This window comes from Pleurodeles waltl, chromosome 12 (assembly GCF_031143425.1).
Source record: "Pleurodeles waltl isolate 20211129_DDA chromosome 12, aPleWal1.hap1.20221129, whole genome shotgun sequence".
NCBI classification, from domain to species: Eukaryota; Metazoa; Chordata; class Amphibia; order Caudata; family Salamandridae; genus Pleurodeles; species Pleurodeles waltl.
The window spans coordinates 486,751,910-486,772,153 of NC_090451.1; positions in this window are offsets into that span (position 1 = coordinate 486,751,910).

The window sequence follows — 20,244 nt, forward strand, 5'->3', positions numbered from 1 at the left end:
CCAAAACTATGACACAAAATTAGTTTGATTCAGCTCTGCATGTTCCAGACAGCTGGGAAGATAGTGACTTTAGTACAACAAACTGCTTGTGGCTGTGGACACTTATCTGGAGACCGATTTTGTATTTTTCTCAAAAACTGCAGATTTTGCTATATTTTGGCTATTGTCTCAGACTCCTTCAGGGGAATCCACAAACCCTGGGGATCTTTAGAATCCCAAGCATGTTGGAAAAAAAGGACATACATTTGGCGTTGATAGCTTATGTGGACAAAACGTTATGGAGGCCTAAGCGCAAACTATATGAAATAGCAAAAAAAAAAGGCCTAGCAGCAAAAGGGTTCATTCCTGAGACCAAAAATTGGGTACCAACCGTAAGACTTTCATAATTCCTTGAAGTGAAGAGCACAGCATGTGGTATAAAGATGTTTCAAAAGAATATCATTTATTGTCCGCTGCGCTGGTGCACAAACTGCTGCCTAGAGCCAATGAAGGCACCCTTGTACCACGGTGAAAGAGTGCCTGTGTTGCAGGAATCATTGTTTATGTGCAGGAAGGAACACCTTAGTGCACATAAACAATAATTTATGGTGTTTTCCTCTTTCTATGTGTGCTGCAAAATGGCTCACACATAGAAAGAGGAAATAACTGAAGGAATAATGTTATTTCTCCCTGTTGCGCCACTTTAATGCCAGCCTTGAGGTGGCGTAGGAATCTGACGCATACCCAGACTTGTAAATCTGGAAATACATCAGATTCCGTCAAATTACATGGGTGTTGTGTGGGAACACACACAGCAATACCCATGGAAATCCCCTTTAGTGCAGTGTTGCAGGTGAAAGGGGTCCTTATGTTCGGTGTCATGAAAAGCCACACAAGGTGACTTTTCATGGCCTTGTAATTATTGGCTAGCACACTGCGTAAAAAAAATAAAAGCTTTGAAACTTTTCATTGATTGGAGTTTTCCTTCTGTGGCCACATTGGTCTTGTTGTCTAAATTGTTTGGGTGGTATTAATGTAAATTTGTGTATGGCTCACCACAGCTTTCTGGGTCAAAAGGTCCGTCGACCTCTGTGAAGCATTTGATTCCTGCAAAGGATAAAGACGTGCTTGCAGTAATTAATAAGCTATATTTGGCCTGCCCAATCCAAGTAAAATACAAGCACAGAACAACTTGGACAATCTTTGACCCTCTGCCTTACTCTGACAGGCTGGTGGTTTCCCCAATCTTTCCAAAAGGAAATTGTTCCAAAACCGGGGTTCTGCCCATTCTTAGTGAACCCACTGATTGGTCAACGGGTTGCTGGCCCGAATTTATGCAGCCTTCTCTATCTATTGCCAAGGATGTATACGACTGCAGCCTTCAATTGGATACTAACTTCTCACTGATAAACAAAATGTCTGAAGAATGTTTCAGTCAGCAGAAACACATATCACTTGTTGATGTAGGATGGGCTACTCCAAAACCAACTATTTAGCAGCCCCTTGGAAACCCCTCCATCGAATACAGCTTATCCACAATACTGCCAGTGCTCTCATATCGGGCATTTTAAGACAGAACAATACCCATATTAAGAGCTCTCTATAAGCTATCTATTAGTTTCATAGTAGCCATTAAAGCTCTCACTACTGTGCATAAAATTCTGTGTCACAGCAGCCCTACTTGCTAACCACTACCTTTTCAGGTCACCAAGAAAATAAAACTATTTGTTCCGCCAACCAGCTCTCATTGATAACACCATGTGGCAAAATGGTGTCTTGCAGAGACAAAGCCTTCTCTATCGTGGCAGCCAAACCATGAAATTCTGTGCCAGCTCCATTTGCGAATTGAGATTCATCAAATTCATAAAACTGTTAAAAAGTGGCTTTTTAACCAATAACATTGCTCTCCCTATTAGGCCTGTTATTTTCCTTCATTAGTGCCAAGAAGCCTAGTGTGCTCAATAAATGAAAATAACCTGTTGGCCAAGTTACATGATATTCTCTTCTAAATTTGAGCCTTCAGGACCCAAATGTCATAACTGATTGACTGTCTGCGAGGAACTTAACGCTTCATACTCATTATTATATTGCAGAGTTCTCAAGGGTACACCTGTAAACAGACAATACTCCTGTGGAATATAACTCTCTCTATGCATGGCATAGGTGTGCATTCTTGATGGATGTGCTAATATGTTGTAGTATGAAATATCCAGTATGGTTTTACCTTAATATCACAGCCAAGTTATCATCAAGTTAATAAACAGAGGAAGGTGTAGTTTTATCTTTTTAATTCCACAGCTATGAACCTTAAACATATAGATTTTTTTTGTAAACAAATTTTATGTTTCATATCAACAGCAACTCACATTACAATTCTGTGAATCATCATATTGCATTGCTGGTGTCAATTACAAGGATAGCAGATAAACATGCCTAACTCCCATTCCCAACTTCCCCAGTTCCCTCCCCTTCTCCCCAATCCATACCCCATGGTGCCCCTGTAAGATGTCAGTGTACTCGCATTCTGTGCTCCAGTCAGAAAGCATGAATGGAATTTAGGGCTATGACCACTTCTAGTGGCTGGCCTGTCAGGAGTCCAGCAATGCAATGCATTTCTGTGTATTTATGTACTTCGTACGGCTTTAGGTGCAGCATGACTTCCCTGTGATGACACTGGAGAGGTGGATTCTGGGTCCTTGAGGCTATCTGCTAACACTTCCCATGTCCTGGCCATTTCTAGCTTGGCTATTCCCCTTCTAACCTAGTACAGTAGTACTCCACCTTGGTAACCCGCCCATATTTTTAGTTCCCTGCGCCATTTAGGCAGATGTGGGCCTCTAGGGTCTTCCAGTGCCTTGTTATTTCCCTTTTAGCTAAGATAAAGGTAATTGTTTTATGTATCCCTGAGGAAAGAGCTATATATTGACAAATTCTATGACGTTTGGGCTCTGGCTTTCCAGTCCTCCAATGCTTTTGGAAGGCTGTCATCACTGCTGTGTGCAATAAGAAATGCCCACGTGGGGGATACAATTCTAGTCAGAATTATTCAAAGGGAAGTAATTACCCTGTACGGAACAAGTCTCCCACTTTCATTGCTCCTGCTGCAACCCTGTCTGCAATGCCTTCTCAATGTCCTCCGTGAGGTAAAACCTCCAACAGAGTCATAGCCAGGCCAGGTCCGGAGGTTATGGGACTATTGTGCAAGTTTTCTCAAGGTTCCTATGCCACCACCTACAAAGGAAAGGACCAGGAACTCATGAGTATCTTCCAGTGTTGGACACCCTATTCTCAATAGTGCCCCCAACAGTCTGGTAAGGTCTGGGATAAATGGACTCATGTCTCAATTTGGGGTTAACCTACCCACCAGCCATTGTGTGAACCATTGAAGTTGGGCTGCCAAGTAGTATGTCTCAGGGTCGGGGACCGCTAGTCGCCCATTCATTGTTGGGCTTTGCATGATGGATAGTGCCACTCTCCATCTACCAAATCCCCATGTGAAGGCTATAATCGTTGTTTCAATCTCCCAGAACATCGCCCCTGGGATCCACATTCGGAATGTTACAAAGAAATATATTAGTCAAGAAAGTGCCACCATCTTAAGCAGGGCCACAGACAAGAGCAATATTTGTCCTAAGCTTTCTGATGCCCAGCCTAAGATTCCCTTCCCGCAAGTCAGTCTGGTTGTGGAAAATCCTGACCCCCAGCTACGACAGGCATTGTCGTTCCCATTGTAAGGGTTCTAGCCCTCCTGGTGAGTCACGCCCCCACTTCACAGAAAACAGGCAGGACTGCTGCCAATTAACCTTAAAGCCTGATAGTGAGCTAAACTCCTCAAGCATATTTTGTGCTCCTGCATGGTCACACGTCATGTTCCTAAGAAAGATCAGGAGATCATCCTCTGTATTTATGTCCCTTCCTGGCTAGCCTCATCACGAATAGTAGGGGCAAGAGAGGGCAAGCCTGCCTCGTCCCGCATTCCACTGTGTAACTCTCTGATATAGTCTGAAATCCCCTTCCTAGTCCCATGTATTCCATTACTTTATATAAATAGTCGCATTCTAAGTTGTCAAAGACTTTCTCTCCATCGACTGCAAACACCACTGCCTTTGCACCGTCATAGATGTTGGCCACGAGTATTGTCATACGTTTCTGAATGTTGATTGCTGTGTTTCGGCCTGGTATAAAACCTGTCTGATTAGGGTGTATTACTGTGGTCATATAATGGAGTAACCTGGTGGACAGTACTCTGCTAAGTTTTTTATAGTTGATGTTGAGCATCTACGTCAGTTTCTAAGAAGTGCAGTCATGTTCTGGCTTGTCCGATTTTAATAGAGACACAACCAATGCTTCCTGAGTAGACTCCAGGAGACTGTCTGCCTCTTTGGCTGCTCTGTATAGGTCCACCAGTTTAGGGGCTAAAATTTCCACACATGAAGCGTAAAACACGGCCAGAAATTCATCCGTTCCGGGAGTCTTGCCGCAGGCCAGATTCTTGATTGCCCCCTTTATCTCCTGCAGTGCCTCCACCTCCTCATCTGTGAGTCTGTGGCAAGGCACTGTCGACAGGAAGTCATGCATTTTCTCCTCATCATACTCTGTGGCCTTCCTGTATAGACCCAAGTCATAGTGAGAGAACGGCTGGTTGTTCCCTTCCTGCCTCTGTTCCCTGTTATCCGTTTCTGTCTCTAATTCAACTTTCACTGATCCCCTCTTTTCAGGGTCAGCCAGCCAGACCAACAGGGTTCTGGTGCGGTCTCTCTCACCATGGTTTCTTTCCATGTATTTGCGGTAGTCAAAACACCAGAACCTTTTGACTTGTGTTGCCATTTTCATCTTAGTGTCTAGCAATGCCTCTTGCAATTCTGGATGCTCTGGCCTCCGAATTTCTAATTCTCTGAGCTCCTGTTCTGCTACTATTACCTCATGCTGCATAGTGCCCCTGATCCCCTTCAATTCCGCCATACACTGACCCCGGTAGTAGAGCCTTAAGGGCTTCCCATTCTATTTGAGGGGATGATGTGGTGTCATTAATTACACAAAAGTACTGCCTTATTTTGTGCCTGATCTCTTCTTGAAACACCTGACCTTCCAGGGTTCTTGTTTTAACTTCCAGGTCTGAATGTGTGGTCTAGACTGTTCCCACTGCAGTTGCAAGAGAAAAGGAATGTGGTCTGAATTGGTGCGGCCTAGATATTCAACACTTTGGGTTAAGCTATGAACTTCCGGTGACCACATAGAGGCATCTGAGAATATATGGAGGTCATGGAGGCTTGAGAGAAAAGAATAATCGTACCCTTGTGGGTGTGTCTGCCAACAGATGTCTATCAACCCCCATTTTGCCTTCCACTCAGTGAAGAGGCACACTGCTGGATTCACCGGTAGTCTTTTAGTGGATGGTGCAAGAGATCCAAATGGGGGTCTGCTACACTGTTATAGTCTCTCCTATAACTATGGAGTGGATCAGTTACTGGGCTAGGGGACCTGACAATCCAGAAAGGAATGCCCCCTGCTCCACATTCGGTGCATAAATGCTAAGTATTGCATTAATATAATTAATATTGCAGGATACGCTTTCAAATTAGACCTATTGGGGCCTCCTAGATGGGAGGAAGGTACGCGTTACTATTTAATGCCAGGTAAGCGATAAGAGGTAGCGAATTGGGGGATGGGGCGTGGCCAAGATGGCGACCGAGACGGGTGCCTGAATCGCAGGCTCCGTCCCAGACCTGAGACAACATCCTGTCGGCGTCCTTGAACGTTAAAAGCAAATAAGGGCAGGTTGCCAAGACCCTCCAGTTGCAGCAGTGAACGCAATAAGGATCCAAAACAGAGCGGATGCAACCCTGCAGCTGTCAGAAAAGGTGGGGGCCTAGCGCGCAGCCGAGACTGGGACCTCGAGTGGACTGAGAAGGAAACCGCGCCCACATTGAAAGCGCAGGGAGCACAGGGAGGAGCCGAGTCGCTTGGGAGAGGTCGCGTGGACGACCGTGACTGAAGCCTCGAGGAAAACCACTACCAACCGCACATTCTTGAAAACTGTATATCAATAGAAGGAATTGAAATCGTAACGGACATGGCAGGCAAATCTAAGTCAGCAAAGGCGCAGGAGCGGCCAGTACCAGTGTAAACAACAGGGGAGCAACAAACAACGCCCAGCTTACAATCCCTAGGACAAACCTTACAGACCCACTCAATACAATTTGAAAAAATACTCCAGGCGCTAATGGACACTAAATCCTCATTAGAAAACAAAATTGATACAGTGTCCCAGGACCTCAGTCTACTGAGGGTGGATCATCGTAACCTAGTGGAGCGTGTTGGGATAACAGAGAACACACTCAGTGAGCTAAACCCGGTAGTAACGGAAAACCAAAAACAAATCCAAATACTGGATGCTGAGATGAAGGTCCTGTGGCGCCGAGCAGAGGAAGCAGAGGGCAGGTCCCGACGCAACAATGTTCGCTTTCTGCGGTTTCCCGAAAGATCAGAGGGGCAAAACTCCTAACTATTCCTGGAACAATGGCTGATTAAAGAGGTGCTGCATGGCTCCCCCTCAAAGTTCTTTGCAGTGGAAAGAGCACACAAGGGGCCATATGTACGAACACAATTTCCCATTGACACAGAATGGGGAAAACCCTTTGCTACATCTGGCCCAAAATTCCTGGAAAACAGCTGGCCCCGGAGCAACAACCCAGACCGCTAATAGCGAGATTTCGAAACTTTAGGGACAGAGACGCAATTCTGAAGCACTTTCGCAGCAAATGCCCCGCACAATACGAGGGTTCCTCCATCACGGCGTACCCGGACTTTACCCAGGAGGTACAAAGACAGCGTAACTCCTACATAAAAATCAAGCAACGGCTCCGAGAACATGACATTAAGGGGGTTATTACAACACTGGCGGTAAAAGGTGCTTACCACCGTGCAGAAGACCGCCAATACACCGCCGCGGCCGCGGAATTCCGCCACAGCTATTATGACACACAACTCGGAATCCGCCGAAATTCAGACACCCACACAACTCCGTCACACCAAAGGTCAGTGATAAACTGGCGAAAACAAAACCTCCACCTCCACGCCAACAGAAACACGCCCATGCTATTACGACCCACGAATCCACACAGCGGTCTTTCAAACGCGGTATTCCATTGGCGATACACGCCGCCGCGCTCAGAATACACACACATCTCCAAAACACCGCTACATTGGACAATTCAAAATATACACACCTGATACACATACACACACCACTCCCACACACCCAACACAATATAAAACACACCCCCACATCACCCACAAACCCCTACGACCAGAAATTTAGACGAAGGCCAGAGAGACAGCACATCAAAGACAACCCCACCATACAGAGGCACACAACACTATCACCCACACAACATCCACGCACAAAACACCACACACCACTACACATCACCACACTCATCAACACTCACACCGCCCCACACATCACACACACCACCCCGTGGCACGCCAAAGACACCCCCGCTTTTCCGAGGAGGAGCTCAGGGTCATGGTGGAGGAAATTGTCCGGGTAGAGCCACAGCTATTTGGCTCACAGGTGCAGCACACATCCATAGCAAGGAAGATGGAGCTATGGCGCAAAATATTCGACAGGGTCAACGCTGTGGGACAGCACCCAAGAAATCGGGAGGACATCAGGAAGAGGTGGAACGACCTACGGGGGAAGGTGCATTCAACAGTCTCCAGGCACAACATCGCGGTTCAGCGGACTGGCGGTGGACCCCCACCTCCTCCCCCACAACTAACAACATGGGAAGAGCAAGTCTTGACCATCATGCATCCAGAGGGCCTCGGAGGAGTCGGTGGAGGATGGGACACTGGTAAGTCAAATCTTAACTATTATATCCCCCACCCTAACTGCATGCTATCACACACCCCCACCCTCACCTCCTCCCCTATCACTCCAACTCCTCACTAATGTACTAATAACACAAACCACGCATCCCAACACCAAGCCCTGCATGACACAACTAAGCATGGACACCCATCACCTAAGCATGCCCACTGCACATACCCAGAACAACCCCCTAACCATCATCACACAAGCCCCCACACAGGAATGCTTGCACTGGGTATACAAACACCCACCCATTGCACACCATCACACACACACACATGCAATAATCATGCTCTTATGCCCCTGCAGGATCACGAAGGACCGTCACCACACCAGAGGGTCCCAACAACACCACTCCACCCACAGAAGAGGCCCACAGTGACGATAGCAGCTCTGCCCTACTGGAGCCTGATGACCAGCCCGGACCATCGTGGGCCTCGGGACAGTCGGTTCCCCTTGCACAGGCACAGCCCAACACTGACCTTCCACCCTCTGGTAACACCAGCACAGCACCCACCCAGCGGGCCCATACCTCCGTACCCAGGACAGGTCAATCAGCGCTGCTAACCCACCACCCCAACAACAACAGGGACCTGAGGGCAGTGGTAGTGGGCACACGGTCCAACGGATGGAGGCACAGGAACACAGGGGAACTGGGAGGGCTGCTGTGCGACAGGGGGCGGACAGGCCAAGGGAACCCACTCTCCACGAGGCCCTATCCTCCATCGTAGGAGCATACCATCACTCCCAGGAGACGATGGCCACGGTCCTGGTCAAGTTTCAGGAGACCCAGCGCCTGCAGGAGGACCAGTATTTGGGGTTCAGGGAGGAGCTCAGGACCATCAGCTCCACCTTGGGCACCATCGTAGGGGTGCTGAAGGACATACAGCAGACCCTGAGGGACACCGTGGCATTCCAAGGGGCCCCTGACACTAGCCAGGACGATGAACTGCCCACCACCTCCGCCGGCGCTAGTGGACAACACGCCCCGCCACAGGACCACCACACCAGCACCCCACCCCCTGCAGACGGACAACCACCACGCAAGCGGTCCCTGAGAGCCAGGAACAGGACAGAGCAAGATGGCAAGACCCCCGCCAGGAAATGAGACCACCCTGATTGTCCCCCACTGTCCCACTTTGTTACCCTGTCCATACTTGAACTGCCCCAGCTCCACTTCCTATGCCCATATGGGCAGTGCACCTGTGAGACTAATAGACTGGACTCTGCCATGGACATTCCTCCGCCATCACCCATCACCATTTGACCACCCCCTCCCATTTTTGGAGCACTTCAAAAAACACCCTTGAAACACAAAACCAATCTGGAGTCAGTCTATGATTTGGTAAAATTTAATATCTATGACAGTGTCAAAATGTGTTGTGAGATGTAAAGGCAACATACCAATGTCACACATCACAAGTACTTGAAGGATGCAAGTAGATGACACACGTTGGTAACCACACCTGTGAAACCGTAATGGAAAGCAACAACTCAATTACCAAATAATCCCATGAAATAACACACAGGATAGAGGAGGACGTGTGACAGTGAATGCAATGGTAAAAATGAAAATGTTCTCACCTGTGTGTCACTGGAAATATTGCTGTATGACTGACTCCCTGTTGTCGTTGTCTTCTTCCTCAGCTTCCTCCTCATCACTGTCCACAAGCTCCACAGCTGCCACAACACCGTCATCTGGACCATCCTCCTGTAGAAAAGGCACCTGGCGTCGCAAAGCCAAATTATGAAGCATTGAGCAGGTGATGATGATCTGGCACACCTTAGGTGAGTAGTAGAGGGAACCACCTGTCATATGGAGGCACCTGAACCTGGCCTTAAGGAGGCCGAAGGTGCGTTCGATCACCCTCCTAGTCCACCAATGGGCCTCATTGTAGCGTTCCTCTGCCCTGGTCCTGGGATTCCTCACTGGGGTCAATAGCCATGACAGGTTGGGGTAACCAGAGTCCCCTAATAGCCACACACAGTGCCTCTGGAGTTGACCCATCATATCAGGGATGCTGCTATTCCGCAGGATGTAGGCGTCATGCACTGAGCCAGGGAACATAGCATTAACCTGGGAGATGTACTGGTCTGCCAAATAGACCATCTGTACATTCATGGAATGATAACTCTTCCTGTTCCTGTACACCTGTTCACTCCTGTGGGGGGGGACCAGAGCTACATTGGTTCCATCAATGACACCTATGATGTTGGGGATACGTCCAAGGGCATAGAAGTCAGCTTTAACTGTAGCCAAATCTTCCACCTCAGGGAAAATGATGCATCTCCTTACGTGTTTCAGCAGGGCAGACAACACTCTGGACAAGACGTTGGAAAACATAGACTGGGACATCCCTGATGCCATGGCCACTGTTGGCTGAAAAGACCCACTTGCAAGGAAATGGAGCACTGACAGCACCTGCACGTCAGGGGGGATTCCAGTGGGATGGCGGATTGGTGACATCAGTTCTGGCTCCAACTGGGTACATAGTTCCTGGATTGTGGCACGGTCAAACCTGTAGGTGACTATTACATGTCACTCTTCCATTGTCAACAGGTCCACCAGCAGTCGGTACACCGGAGGATTCCGCCATCTTCTCAAATGTCCCAAATGACGGCGCCTACGAAGGACAACAGCGACGATAAAGTCAAATCTTTTCCAGGTATGTACCCACAGTTACACAGAAGACTACACCAAACAAAAAACCCTTCCTGTATGTGTGTTGAGTGTAGGCCTAGCTATGTGTGACGCAGAAGTAAATGAAGCCATGTGGGACCCTGAAATGGCGGCTGCCTGACCTCTAAACTGGGACAATGGGATTGTGGGGTAACTGTGCTGGCGTTGCACACCGTCGCGGTAGGCGGTCGTAGTCCGTGGCGCAATGCTGCATTGGTTAACATAGGACCCTATGGGTCCCAGGAGCCAATGAACAGGTGCGCCGGCGGTGATGATACGCACCGCCGCGGACGTCACCGCCGCGGACGTCACCGCCATTTTCTATCTGTTGAATCACTAGATACCTGATCTTCGACAGGAGAGGACCTACACTGCAAGTGCTGCTGTGACCTCGGTCTGGAAGAGACAATGGCTGCTGCGTCTGGGGTAAGGGTCCCTGCCTTCACTGCTCAGGAGTTGGAGAAACTGGTAGACATGGTCCTCCCCAGTACACGCTACTCTACGGTCCTCCAGACCAACAGGTTAGTACACAGGGAGCACGTTGCATGGGCTAAGCCAGGGTGGAGAGGGCTGGTTGTAAAAGGGAAGGGGGCAGAGTTCAGGGAACATTAATGCATGTGAATGAATGGGCCACATGGCTAGAGTAGGGTGGGGGGCCACTCACATCGACGGTGCAGTTGGTAATGACTTTTCGTCTTCCCTTGTGCATGTCATGTAGGTCAGCGCCCACCAGAAGAGGGACATTTGGTGTCCCATCGCCAAGGACGTCCGGACCCTGGGGGCCCACCAGAGACGGGGCACCCACTGCCGGAAAAGATCGGAGGACATTCGCCGCTGCAGCAAGAAGACGGCGGAGGCTCAGCTGGGGATGGCCTCCCAACGTGGGAGGGGTGCCCGTCGCACCATGACCCCCCTGATGTTCCGGATCCTGGCGGTGGCCTACCCTGAGTTGGATGGGTGCTTGAGGGCATCACAGCAGACACAAGGGGGTGAGTACACTCTCATTCAGCGGACTTTGCGCGCAGTGGAGGGGTCTGGGTGGGGGAGGAGGCCTGTGGGTGTACCTAGGCCAGGCAGAAATACGTAGACTAGGCCCTCTCTAATGCAGCCCATGTGGCACTCTACACCACCGCAGTAGAGTGCCAAGTACAGGTATATATGCCCCTGTGGCATCCATGTGTGCAGATGTCCACCATAGCCATGTAGGCCAGTTCCCAGGAATTGCATCTGCAGAGGCCAGGAGCATGGCGTAGTGCAGGGGGCTGCTGTGTCTGACTTGTCCGCCAACGGTAGCGGTATGCCATGCACTCAACCTGTTCTTCTTCTGTCTTCCCCCCCCTTTTTGTGCTTTCGCTATTCTTTTGTCCATCAGCATCATCAGGCGGAGGTACAGTGGCACCGGAGCAGGAGGGAGCTGCATCCCACATGGCCATGGAGGGCCACACCACGGACTCAGAAGGCACCAGTGGGACGGAGGGCCAGGGAAGCTTCACGTCAGCCACCGGATCACCAAGCAGCGACACAAACTCGTCCGCCGATGTGAGCTCCCTTGTGGTGGCGGCACCATCTGTGCGCCACACTTCTACAGATACAGCCGCCACCTCCCCTACCAGCACAACCCTCCCAGCAGCCCCTCAGCGTTCGCCCCGTGCCCGCTCACCCACAGGGGGGGCATCACCTTCGCCCCAGGCACCTCAGGCCCTGCCCCAGTCACCCCTGCTGCCCTCAGTGAGGAGGCCATTGACCGCCTCAGGTCACTCACTGTTGGGCAGTCTACCATTGTGAATGCCATCCAGGGTGTAGAAAGAGAGTTGCAACACAGTAATGCATTCCTGGAGGGCATTCATTCTGGTCAGGCTGCCCTTCAGCGAACCCTGCAAACTCTGGCCTCAGCACTGATGGCAGCCATTGTCCCTGTGTCTACCCTCCCCCTCCAACTTCCTCCACCCAGACCCAATCCCCTGTACCCCAGCCCATTCCAAGCACACCTACAGACCAGCATGCACACAAGTCAACACACAAGGGAAGCTCAAGCAAACATAGGCACCACACAACCCACAGACACTCACGCAAGCATCACCCACATACAGACACAGCAACATCCACTGCCTCCACTGTGTCCCCGTCCTCCTCTTCTCCCTCCTCTCTCCCAGTGTCGTCTACACTCTCACCTGCATGCACTACATCTACGGGCACCAGGACTCGCACCAGAACACCCAGCACCACACCCCGCTCACCTGCACTCACCACCTCCACTGCCATTTACACGTCCCCTGTGTCCTTTTCCAGTGTATCTGTGACGCCCCCTCCAAAAGTACACAAACGCGAGCACCCACACACCCAACATCCATCCACCTCACGACAGCCTCCAGTACCTGCACCTGCACCCAAAACACCTAAAGGGACACCTCCTACAACCACCTCCTCTTCCTCCACTCCCAGGCCCCCTCCAACTACCCATCCCAGTGTTCGTCAGAAACTGTCCCTCTGTAAAGTTGACCTTTTTGCCCCCACCCCCCCTTCCAATTCATCAGTCCCGTCGTAGCGCCTCAGCCAAAAAGCCTCCAATACCAGTGGTGCCTGTTCAAGGTGTGTGGAGTGCACCGGCCACCAGGGCAGGCAGTATGACACAGAGCCAAGGCACTGGCAGCCCACCCCCTGTAAAGGCTCTGAAATTGGAAAGTGGCCAACGGGACCCTGTGAAGACTCCTGGGGGGGAAAACAACTCACAGGGGTCCCAAGGGGATTGCAGAGTCAGCTGTGACTCATCCAAAGGTGGGGAAGGGCCAGAGGAAGTCTGCACAGCCTGTTGTGAGTAATCACGGCGGAAAAAGGGCGGCATCCTTCCCGGTGGTCGAGACGCCACCGCCAGCACCGTTGTCACTGGTCCGGAGACCACCGCCAGAGTCATTGCCCAGGAGGGCCCAAGTATCGTCACTGGTCAGGAGACCACCGCCAGAGTCAGTGCCCGGGAGGGCCCAAGTATCGTCACTGGTCAGGAGACCACCGCCACCGCCGGAGTCAGTGCCCAGGAGGGCCCCGGCTGCCACAGCCCGCTGGGCTATGAGGGAACGTCATGCCACACACCAATGCCCAGTCCAGGGAACGTCATGCCACACACCAATGCCCGTTCCAGAGACCGCCATGGCAAAGCACCGCTGAACAGTCCAGAGACCGCCATGGCAAAGTACCGCTGAACAGTCCAGAGACCGCCATGGCAAAGCACAGCTGAACAGTCCAGAGACCGCCATGGCAAAGCACTGCTGAACAGTCCAGAGACCCCCATGGCAAAGCACCGCTGAACAGTCCAGAGACCACCATGGCAAAGCACCGCTGAACAGCCCAGAACCGCCTTGCAAAGCACCGCTGAACAGTCCAGAGACCGCCATGGCAAAGCATTGCTGAACAGTCCAGAGATCGCCATGGCACAGCACCGCTGAACAGGGCATGCACTGGGGAAGAATGAAAAGACCGCCACATCAACCATCGTTATCCCATGTGCAGCTGGGACAGTGACGGGACAGGAACTTTCACAGGGAGACTAATCCAGACTGGGCACCAGTCCCCCTCCAGAGCCAGTGGCGGCTGTCATCTACTTGCGAGACTGTGGCTTTGCACTCCCCAGGATTTAACAGTGGGCAACCCACCCACTGTATAGACTTGAGAGACTGTGGCTTTGCACTCCCCGGGATACATCAATGGGCATGGAGCCCCGTTGTGGATCTGGCTTTGCAATCATCCGGCTGAGGTACCCCCCCTTCCATCTGATGCCCTGGCAGTGTTCTCTCCGATTGTGGATAGGTATCTACTGTGGGCCTCGCCCATGCATTTTTGGACTAGTGGTGCACGGACATTGATATGTGCATATCTGCACTACTTCTCATAATGTATATATTTCTGACTGATTTTATAATATATCTGTATATTTTTGACACATGTGTATTGATACATTACAATGTTTGAACTGATTTCGTTTTGTCTTTGCATTCTTCCGGGGGGATTGTGGGTTGTTACTGTGGTTTTTGGACATGCATTGTTGTGTGTGTTTTGTAATATGCGAGGGTGGGGGTGGGGGTGTTTCATGTGTGTCCCCCTAACTTTTGCCTCCCCCCTCCCCTATGTCGTAGGTGCAGTACTCACCGTTGTCTTCGCCCGTGCAGGCGTTGGTCTTCGTAGATGAGTAGGAATACAAGGGCCGGTAGAATGTGTAATTCGGGCTCCATGGAGTCCTCGTGGGATGTGTTCAGGTGAGCGTTTTCCCATTGCAGTAATTGTTTCCACCGTGTTTTTATCCACGGTGAATCCGCCCCGGAAAAGGTGGCGGATTGGTAGGTTGTAATAGTGTGGGCGGTACATTGTCTTCCGCCTGTCTGTTGGCGGTGTCCGCCGCGCTGCTTGTCTGTACCACTGTGGCGGGCGGTGTGTTAAAGTGGCTGTCTTTGTTGGCGGTTTCCGCCAGGGTCATAATTCCCTTTTTTTGTCCGCCGGCCTGTTTGCGGTATTGCCGCACCTTTAACACCGTCTGCCAGGGTTGTAATGAGGGCCTAAATGTGCTTTAGTGTTTCCTGCCAAGCTAAGAGTCATCTCGGGAGACCGGACACACGTCTTTGCATCCCCGGAGGATGCATGGACGTGGTTACATGCCAAAGGATTAGCAGGAAGGCCAGAGAGAGGAAGAAACGTGGCACTCCACGACATCGAGGAGAAGATCCAGGAAACGGTCGAAAGCCCAACCCACAGAAAAACAAGCGCCCGCTGAGAGGGCCAGAGTGCTAAAGGAAGCTTCACTTCACACACAGAACTCCTTTGATGCACTACAGACTACCACAAAGGATCACAAAGATTCGGACTCAGTAAGTTCGGACTCCACGATCCTGGAGGCCCTCAGGGGCCCGAAAGTTACACCTAGATCTGCGGATGCACTCTGATAGTCATCAGTCAATCTAAGAGTCAATTTGTCTCCTGGGACAGTTCAAAACAATATGATGAAACATGGGCCTTAGACATGGGTCAGAAAAGATGGCTATCATTTGCACAGACATAATGGCTAAACGGCAGCTCTTATCCCATCATAGACTCGGGACATGCAATATCAACACTGTCGAGACTGGAGGGCCGGCATCTCGAGGGCGCCGAAATGAGTAATTTGATAATTTCCAGGGTGGGGGCCCCCAACGAGAGCCACCACTAGGTATCGCCATGCCTCCCCAGAAGGCATCCATATGGAAGCATGTTTTTGTTGCTGAGAGAGTGATAAAAATTAAGATGTCATGGATGATGACTAAAATAATGCGTACACAGCCTAATTGTTGGGGATTAGTTAGGGCAGGGGGAGGTGGGAATGTTTACACGTTCGTTTAATGGGTCTTTTCATAATGTGAAATAATTTACCACAGCTGATGTATCCAAATACACGGCAAGGAAGGCGAACAATACACCGGGGCGAAACAATATTATTGGCCTCAACACACACAAGACTCCCTCACAACAGAATATGACGCAGATTGCAACTCATGTGATGCATGAATATAATATAATAAACTCATGTGATGCATGAATATAGTATAATAACGTGGAACGAACGGAGGATGGTGACACAGGGTAAGAAACACCGCATACATGCTCGTCTCAAATGACTGGGGATACACATTGCCATCCTACAAGAAACACACTCATTAGAATCCGATCTGAAAAACTCAGAGGACAATGGGGTGGGCAGATCATGGGCACATCATACTCTACCTATGCCAAAGGGGTATTAATATGGATTGCACAAAGTGTACCATATGTCCAACACGCGCTTAGAATAGATCAGAGGGGCCGATATGTGGTAATAGAAGGGAAACTAGATGGTAGACAGCTCACACTAGTTGGGATATACGCCCCCAACAATGCACTATCTGAGTTCCTGCGAACATTAACGCCAGCTCTCCTGATCAACCCTGAGGCTCCAGCTATTTGGGGAGGGAACTTCAATAGCACACCGGACATGGAACTGGACAGATGAGAACCACTTCCAAGGGGGTTAACACAGGGGAATAACATTAGCCCACTAACGACATGGGCGGAAGTCATGAGGATATATGATATCTGGCGCATGAGACATCCAGCGAAAAGAGAATACTCAATTTACTTGGAACCACATAAAGTGCATACCAGAATAGATATTATATGGGGGACCTCTGACATATGCTCCTTAACAAGGGATACGGAGTACCTGGCCAAAACGAAGTCCGATCAGTCCCCACTAAGAATAACAATAAGATGGGGGAGGAGACATCCTGCGATCCCCACTTGGCATTTACAGGTGGAGGCTCTCCAGGACCAATCTTTCAGGGAAGAACTGACTACCAAAATAAAACAATATTGGGAGATTAATAAAGATTCAGCAGGCACAAGAGCAATGGAATGGGATGCCCATAAGGTTGTGGTCCGGGGCCATTGTATGTCGGCCAGCTGGGGAGTATGGCGCTCCCTCCACGTAGAGGTCACTCACTTAGAAAAGGAAATCAGGAAACTGGAAGTGGCAGTGGCACAAAACAGAACATCATATTCAGAATTAAAAGACATGCGTGTTAAATATGGTGAGGCAGAACTAAGACTTCGCTGACACGACTACAATTATCATCTGGCACGACTAAAAACCGAAGGAGATAGATCGGGGAGACTGTTGCCGTGGTTCCTGCATGAGGACCGCCAGCGCTCCCCCATAGGCTCCATACGCCTGGCTGATGGAACTGTGGCCACCAGCCAGGAAGCAATCAATAAACCATTTGAGGACTATTACACCGGTCTACACAGGGGGCAGACAGAATGCACAGATCGGCAATTGGACACATTTCTGGGTGGGACACCACTTGTAAAATTAACACAATCGGATAGGGAAGCTCTAGAAGCCCCTATACAAATGGAAGAAATGGAGGCCGCCATCAGGCAGATCTCTAGCAACAAAGCACCAGGCATCAATGGCCTACCAATAGAATACTATACCACCTACTCTAAGCACCTGAAAAAACAACTACTGGCGGTGTTTGAGGAAGCTTGGCCCAATAATTGACTTCCACCCACACAAAGAGAAGCATTAATAGTGGTCCTGCCCAAGCCAGGACGGGACCCAACAAGTGTTAAATCCTATAGACCACTCTTGTTGTTAAACTTAGACTGTAAAATCCTAGGTAAGATATTAGCAAATAGGCTGGCCCCCATTATACACACCCTAATACATGAAGATCAAAACGGCATTATCCCTAAGCGCAACACATTTTTAAATATTCGCAGACTCTTGAGCATAATGGAAGATACCCCGACAGAAGAATATGACAGTGTGGCAATGTCACTGGACATAGAGATAGCATTCGACACACTGGGGTGGGACTACTTGTTCACCACCATGCGAACAATGGGATTTGGTCCTAGCTATATACGCTGGGTGCAGACACTATATGCGGAACCCCGGACCAGAGTGAAAACAGGTGACATCATTTCTGATAGCTTCCCAATAGGCAGAGGCACTAGACAGGGCTGCCTGCTATCTCCTCTATTATTTGCCATAGCTATGGAGCCCTTGGTCACTAAAATGCGGGCAGTGGGGGAGAGATGGGGGGTGATCAGTGCAGGAATTCACCACATTATATCATTGTTTGCAGATGATGCACTGATATATGTAAGACAGGGGAATGTGGTGATGCCCTTGGTGATATCCCTGTTGGAAGACTATGGGAGAATATCAGGTCTGGTGGTGAACTGGGATAAATCCTGTGTATTTCCACTGACTAATTGGCCTATGGAAAATAGAGAGAGTGCTCTGCCGGGTAACCTGAAGTGGTGCTTTGACACATTTAAATATCTAGGGGTCCATATCTACCACAAGTCTGAAGACCTTCGGGATGGTAACTTGGGGCGAGCTTTGAAATCTATGAAAGGATCCCTGCAGTTCTGGTGCTCACTACCGCTATCTCCGTTAGGCAGAGTGGCAGTGGCGAATATGTTATTGCTACCTCGTCTTCTCTATTTCTTTGCAGCATTACCGATTGTGGTGCCCAAGAGCTTCTTCCGCGAACTAAATACAGCATTGACCGGTTTGATATGGGGAGCGGGCAGAAACCGAGTGGCATTAGCCACCATATACCGCCCACTGGAAGAAGGAGGGCTTGGCGCCCCTAACTTCGAACAGTATTTTGCCTCTGCCCAATTACAAAGGATATTAAATTGGATACACAGACCAGAGGTGGCAGAATCCGTGTGGATCAGAACTCAACTAAAGGGACTACCACTGATCACATGGTTGTCCAATGCTATGGCGAGAGGGACCTCCGGTAACCCGCTAATGCTTGCCGTGCATACCTGCTGGTCACAGTACATTAAAAAACCCAACAACGGGTCTCCGTATTCCCTCCCTTGTCCCCCTGGGTCAGATACCGGGATCGAAGGGTGCACAGGGAATGTACTTGATCAGCATTTGGGCAGAGGCGGGGATATTGACAGTAGGAGACTGTTTTGAGGATGGAGCACTTTGTCATTTGAAGCCATGAACGACCTTACGGTGGTGGGCCCAGGTCAATTTATGGCATACCACACCATATGCCGCTTATTAAAAAAGGCGTGGGCGTCATTTGACCGGGAACCAACTGCATCCCCCGTATTTCATGTTGTCATACGACACTCAAGATAACATTATAACAAACCTATACAAAACTTTAAATAGCCCTACCGACACTGGACTAGAAAAGGTAAGGGATCGGTGGAACACTGTACTACCGAATCAATTAACGAAAGAGGAGTGGTCACAGGCACTTCAGCACATACAAAGGGTATCCAGAAACCCCAGATTTAGATATACTTAATTCAATTACACCCACCAGACGTACCTCTCACCTGCTAGGTTAAAGCGAATGTTTCCAGGTTTGGACCCAGTGTGCCCCCGCTGTGGCGAGACATCCACCCATTTCTATCATATGGTCTGGGAGTGTGGTCCTCTCATAGAAGAGTGGCGGAAAATAGTAACTGATGTATCAGAGATAAAGGAACATTTATTTACTCCGGACCCAGGTTCTTGTCTACTGGGAGTAAGAGTAAGGGGGAAAGCACACAGACACATACAAAAGTTTGCAGACCTAGCATTTATAATGTATAAAAGAATGATCACAATGAATTGGAAAGCCTCGAAGGCACCAGATGTGCAGGCATGGAGGAACATCGGGTACTACGTAACTATCAGACCAAGGCCAAACACACACAGGAAGGGACGCATGGGAGTCATTTAATGCTAGGTTGGAAGCTAAACACGACGAGCGCCCTCCGTGATAATAGACAACACCTCGAAACGAAAGGGTGAGATGACATACATATAACCCAGCCCTGCGAAGGTGGCAGAGGAGCAAACATATCTACAGGAAACAAACACGTAGACAGGGGCCAATCAAGATATATGTGAGAAATGACACAGGGGGGCAGGGGGAAGAAACGTCGAGTCCTTCTTCCGGTACAAGATTACACACCCACAACACTCACAACGACCCAAAATAGACAGAGGAAGGAGCATAGGTAAACTGTGGGAGAGGCACAAGTATAAGGTGTAAACTTGATTTAGCCAGGGAAATATAGATCACACCTTATCATACATAATAGGGGACAAACAGCGGACACATTGGACCTACTTGCCGCTCACATCATCGTCACAATTGTGACATAAACACATAAATCTACCTCA